At 33.3% G+C, this 6,403-nt stretch overlaps 1 protein-coding gene across 7 annotated transcripts in view; it reads left to right on the plus strand.

Moving 5' to 3' along the window:
- The window catches only part of RBMS1 (RNA binding motif single stranded interacting protein 1), a 208,100-nt gene extending 204,738 nt beyond the window's left edge, over positions 1-3,362 (plus strand). For all 7 annotated transcript variants that reach the window (XM_075180778.1, XM_075180772.1, XM_075180774.1 and 4 more), the window contains one exon: positions 1,024-3,362. The gene's annotated coding sequence lies outside the window, so the exon portion shown is untranslated. The remainder of the gene's footprint in view (positions 1-1,023) is intronic.
- The last annotated feature ends 3,041 nt before the right edge of the window (positions 3,363-6,403 follow it).

Consider the following 6,403-nt stretch of genomic DNA (forward strand, 5'->3'; position numbering starts at 1 on the left):
AATAAATTTGTACGCATGCTGGCAATTTGTTCCCGCTGTATTAGCTAGGTTGTTCAAGTTTAAATGTTGCTTCAATTGCATTTGTAACTTATAACATAAAAGGTTTTTGCACAAGCTGGACGTAAGTGTCTGACGGGTGTGTTTGACATCAAGCGGACGGGTCTACAACTCATTCAGACCTAGACGTATCTGCAGCTCTGTATATGTCGTACGTATACATACACATGCGTGCGACTCTTTCAGTCAAGGTTATGCTTACTCTTGCGTTCCACCTTGAAACACGCCGTAGTCTCTGCATCAAACAAAAATGAAAGTAAAAGCCTGTGTCCTTTGTGTTTTGGTAATATAAAGTTGCTTTAAGAAAATGCAAACTAAGTATTAGGGCTAGATTTACTAAACTGCGGGTTTGAAAGACTGGCGATGTTGTCTATAGCAAGCAATCGGATTCTAGCTGTCATTTATTTAGTGCATTCTACAAAATGACAGCTAGAGTCTGATTGGTTGCTATAGGCAACATCTCCACTTGTTCAAACCCGCAGTTTAGTAAATATACCCCTTAGTCATTAGAGTGGTCGTACCTTCATGAGCACACTACAGTTTTCAAGATGATTTTAGCGTGATCTTGTCATTTGGGCAACTCCTTAGATTTGTTCATTTAAAGTTTAGCAAATTTAAATTTGCAAGCTAAATCTCGAGCAAACTTTATTATCTCCCAGTTTTAAGATGACTTTTGTCATTTTTACTGGCGCGGTCCTAACAGTCACTTTATACATTTCAGCATAATATCTCAAAAGGTTTCACTTAAAAACCAAACATATTAATGCAATTTTTGATCTAATACCTTTTTTAATGTGCACTAAATGATTAATGTGGTTTAAATGTTTGATTTAGACTTAATAGTCCTTAGATATTCTGTTTCTACATTTATAATTAGAATTGAAAAGACAGTAGCGGAATGTCTGAGATAAAACTATAGAAAGATATCTCCTAAAATATTACAAACCATTGTTTCTTCTCTTACAGATGGAGTAATGACCTTTGATTGGGGGAAATGAGGTTCAGATGCTGAAACAATCATGGATTTTTCTGAACAATCGTGCTTTATGAATTGACAGTTTTGCACAGGTTCTTGGAAAAAAAAAATACATTATTTATAATGAAATCAACTCAAACTATTTTTGCTATAAGTTCTATGAGGTGCATAAAAAAAACCCTTCAATTCATCTAGTGGCTGTTCCCCTGAACAGGTTTATTTTATTACGAAAATTTTTATCAAGTAATATAACACAAAAGAGACAGACTATGAGTTTATCTCTGGGTGTGCACAGGTGGCCATTTGTATGAATACATGTGCATGACAGCAAATTGTGTTATTTTTTTCCCCTTTTTTTATTTGTAAGAGACTTTTTGTTTTAATTTTTTTTTTTTATTTTAGAATATGTATCTTGTTTATGTTTTTTTTTTTTTTCTGAAGGTTAAGCGTTTTACTGGCAAGAGACCAGCAGGTGGTTGCAAAATAAATATCGCTGGTTTCTTAATAAAAAAAAAAGTTTTTAATTGGTTACATTAAAAATGGCGTCTTTTGTGACGCCTCTGTGCTTGCAGTGTGTGAGTGTTGCTGTAGTGCAGTGTTGCTGTTCGTTTTCTGAATCCTTGTAATTTTTTTCTCATAGCGTGAAGTGTCTTACCTTTTTTCAATGAATTCCAATTTGCCTTAAAACTTTTAATGCTGTAGCTTTTTTTCTTTTTCTCTCCACGTAATGACTAGAAAAAAACAAAAAAACAAAAAAAAAGTGTAGATTGCTTTGACCAAGTGAGTTGGTCAATTATGCCTTGTAAAACAGCAGCATAGGGCTCTTAAAAGGTAGTCAATAAAATTGCTGAAAATCTGGCTTTTTAATGTGTAGTAGATGTTTTTAATGATTTTTTTTTTCACGTAACATGTATGGTAGTGGAAAAAAAAAATAGTGGGTGGGAGGGGAGGAGGGAAAATGTTTTGTGTGAAACACATTTTCTGATGTGGGGGTGGGGGGGGGATGTTTTAATAGAATCAGTTGTTTGTAAGGCCTTACGCCAACAATTTGCTCTGGTAGTCTAAGCGATTTTAGGAAATCTGCTGTAAGATGCAATGTATAAACTTTTTTTTTTTTCCCTTTCTTTTCCAGATTAACTTGATGTTTTAGTGTATGTAGAATATAGGAATTGGGCTAGGGAATTTGTCAGCGAATGTGTTTAATTGTTTTTTTTTGTTTTTTTCTTCGTTTTTTTTTAATTGTTTCTTTATACAATTAATGATAGTGCTTTAGATAGTTGATTGTGCTCAAACCTAGCAAACAAAAAGTGCTGTTACAGCAACATGGCAAAAGCTAAAGGACTTTAAAAGATAAGCTGAGATATAAGTGGAATTGTCAAAACATTGGGTACTAGCTCTCTATTACATGAAAATAATTAAAAAAAAATAAAAATGACTTGGCACTTTTAAAGGTAACTTTACCAAAGAACAAAGAGCCAGTAACCAATTTTCAAGATTATTCTCAGCATGAAATTTTCTGTACTCTTATTTTTGCCGGACCAGTTTGCGGTTAGGAGAATGTGCCTTTTTTTGTACATTTGCATTTTTTTTATAGTTTTAGTCAATGTATGGACACAATATATAAAGCATGAAGGAAGATTTGGATCCAAACATTGCCACACTTTACGTCATCACTACAAGTATTAATTGTAAAGATAAAATAAAATAAAAAAAAAATCATGTTTTTGAAACTATGAAATTCCTGATTGGTCAAATACAGCATTTTAGTTTTCTTTTTTTAAATATATATTTTTAGTATAACATTAGATCACAGCTTATATTATGACTGTTTTTATTCTAATCGCATATGAAAAGAAAAAAAAATTATGTTGTCTTCCAAAAACTGTGTACTCGCCTGGTCAGCAGTGTGATCAGTTATCTACCTCAAAACTTTATTTCCTTTTTTTAATGGGACAGGTTGCTGGCACTGCCTGTTTCCACTGACCAAATCTTCCTAGCTGGAGCTAGGGCTGAGCAGTTTTATTGTTTATATCTTTTTATTTTTATTTTTTTTTTATTTTTTTTTACTATTTTAAGTATTTTAGTATTAAAACTGCATGTATTTGATTTTAGCCAGCTGCGAGATTTCATAGTTTCAAAAGTAATTGCTGCTCTGAGTTTAGATTTTAGTAAAAAAAAAAAAAAAAAATACATATTCACAAGAAATGTATTGGTTTTTTTTGTTTATTTTTTGTTATTTTTTGCAGAGGAATAAAAAAAAAAAAGTTGTGGTATAATTGGTTCAAAGCTCCCTAGGATGTAATTGCTTTAATTAAACACCTTTGCTGCTTGAGGTGTGTGGTTATTCATTATGGATGTTAAACTGGCCCCTTCAGCAGTAGAGGTAAGAGGTAAACTTCAGACACACAGCAATTCCTCCTCTATTGAATCTATAGATTCTATAGATTCTCGACAATGTTATTTTAAGCAGTGAACCCATCCTATAGGTCTATAAAGAGGAACAAATCACTGGTGTCTGAACGATGTGCCAATACTTTGTGTCCGGGTAAGATTTGGAACATAAAAACATAACCTCTGTACATAAAAAAAAAAAAGTAATCAGTTAAACATCACATAGTAGACAGCCATTAAATTATAAAAAAAAAATTAATTTATGAAGAAAGACCTTTTTGTACAGATTGAAAAAAAGATTTTCATAGAGATATCTATATGATCAAGAGAGTTAATTTTTTATTTTTTTGTTTTACTAGTGCCACAAACTTGCCAGTGGTAACTTATTTGTCCGGTTTAAGACAACTCTGTAGTTATTGTTAAACGCCAAAATAACATTTTTGAACTGTAAATTTGATTAGATTGTTAGCTTTTTTTTTTCTGTTTTTTGTTTCTTTTGAAAACTTTTGAATAAAAAAGATCCAAAAGAAAAAAAAATGAGTAATTGTTGTTTTATTTATTAATACATTTGGAATCTATAAAAGTGGAGTCATGGTAAACAATCTATTAAATAGGAATATATAATATAAAAAAAATCTGAAATGAGGTAAAATGTTTTACATGTTTTTTTAAACTTGGTTATTACTATTCATTTAATATACAGATAAATATCCATATATATGGCCAATGGACAAAAATGGAAACACCAATATAAAGTTACTTAATTGGGTTAGGCCCGTAACAGCCTGTGTGCACCATAGTATGGAATATACCATTATCTGGTCTTAGTAATTAAATTAAACATGGCTTGTATGCATATATTTTCTTTTTTAGACTGCTGTAAAACTTACAGTAGCAACACACGCACACACATATATATATCTTTATATATATCTGTAGCCATACCCTCTTCTTCTTATATTGCATTCCTCAGTTTATTGAGGTACAAAGATGCCGTAATTAATGGATAGGCTTATTTTAATTGTATGTTTATTACAAGTTAACCCGTGCATGATACTCATGCATTCTAGTCAAATCAAGCTACTTAAGGTCTTAAAAAGGTTCTTGTCATGCATTTGGGCCTAGCCCAGGCCTCCTCAGGGGAAGAGCGTTACTTCCCGACGCAAGCGCCCTTTTTAATGTGTGTTCATGAGGTAAAATTACCTCACGAAAATGAGTTTGAGCCCTCAACTCGTAAATTTAGCCTTTACTACCCCTCCCACGGGGGGGAAGGGGGGATGATGGAAGTTAACTGACTTCACTATTCTAATTTTTTTGTCAAATAATGTCAGTATACCAAATTTCAGGTCAATTGGATGAGCCCTTTCTGAGAAAATAGTTTTTTCCACACACACACACACTCTAACACACGCCGCTAGGCTTTTACTTTTATATATTAGATAATGCTAAGAATTTATTAGGATAGTGTATAACTCCGCCCAGCAGGTGGCGCTGCAGCTTGTTTGTTTTTTTTCCACACACAGACTAACACACGCCGCTAGGCTTTTATATTATAGATTGTATCAAAATAAATGTTCAGTAAAGTATACTGACATAACTGAGCAGAAGTTTCATATTTCACTTTCACATATACACTTTTTTTTAAGTATTTATAGATTGCAAAGCAACATGCCACTCTGTCAAAATTCTCATTATAAAACACTTATTTGGTAATATGAAGGTAATAGCCTCTGGATAAAGCATTTCAAATCTCTTTTCGCTTATTGTCAATACGTATTAACAGAATATGTTTTCAGACTGAGCCGACGTTTGGTTTGCTGAGTTTTTGGTGCTATTTGAGCTAATATTCAAAATTTAAAAATGATCTGTGCTGCTTTTCTCACACATTCTGATACATTTTATTTAATAAAAAAAACGGATTTTCTTTTTTTAGTCTGGTGCATATGAAAGAACTTCCACTCGAATTGTGAAAATTGCTTAAAATAAAGGTTCCCAGCTTATTTCACTGTTTTTAGGAAAAAAATAATATTTTAATATGTGATTTTTGTTCAGAGCCTTTTGCTGGCAAAAGCTCTGTGATAGGTGAAAACATGGTTAATATGCAGATCATTTACCATCTAACACTTTCCACACATACAGTAACCTTTGGATTTGGTAGGGCAGGGGGAGCCTTTCCTTCCATACAGCAATTTTGCAGTTCACAAAATATAGGTATCTAGGGCACATTAACGTTTCTGACGACACATTGGACTGGTTGAGTTGAAGCTTAAGAAGGCAAATTATCTTTTTAACGGCTATTCCTTGAGCGCTTTTGCTTATTTTAAACCGATCTACAACAGGCATTTAAACATGAAAAATTAATACAAAGAGATCTATATACGAAGGTAAATACGGAGGAAAGAGAGGCGCGTTTCTATTCTTTACTCCATATTTGCCTTCTCTTGGTCGCTTGCGCAGTTGACTTCTGAGGTTTTGGCAGAAGGAGGATTCATGACAGAGCTTATGGTACCTGCTTTGTGATGAGATTAAGTTACCATGCAACATACGTCATGCTTTCTTCCCTGCTATGTGTATCCGCTCTGTATCATTACTGAGCAGAGCTGTGTTGCATGTAATAAATAAATATTACATGTAGCAAAACATAAATTTTGTCATAAGTGGGCTGTAACTAACTGTTCCTCGAGTACATACAAATGAAGCACGGGTTTGGTGAGCCCAAAAGGTAAAACATTCCTAAATATCCAACAAAAGGTGTTCTTACTCCACATTAAACAAAACATACAACCTGGCTGCTTATGGTAGAAACCGTTTTAAGTTCTGCACCTCTGCAAACTGAAACCTATTCATATCCTTTTCCTGCTCCTGTATCTGGACATGTCCTGGACATTGGAGACCCCTTGCTACAAAGTGGCACAAATGAGAACTAGTAACCGCTAATGGATTATAGGGTTTTCGGGGGGAATTGTAATGTATTGGTAT

The sequence above is a fragment of the Mixophyes fleayi genome, chromosome 7, assembly GCF_038048845.1.
Source record: "Mixophyes fleayi isolate aMixFle1 chromosome 7, aMixFle1.hap1, whole genome shotgun sequence".
Classification (NCBI taxonomy): Eukaryota; Metazoa; Chordata; class Amphibia; order Anura; family Limnodynastidae; genus Mixophyes; species Mixophyes fleayi.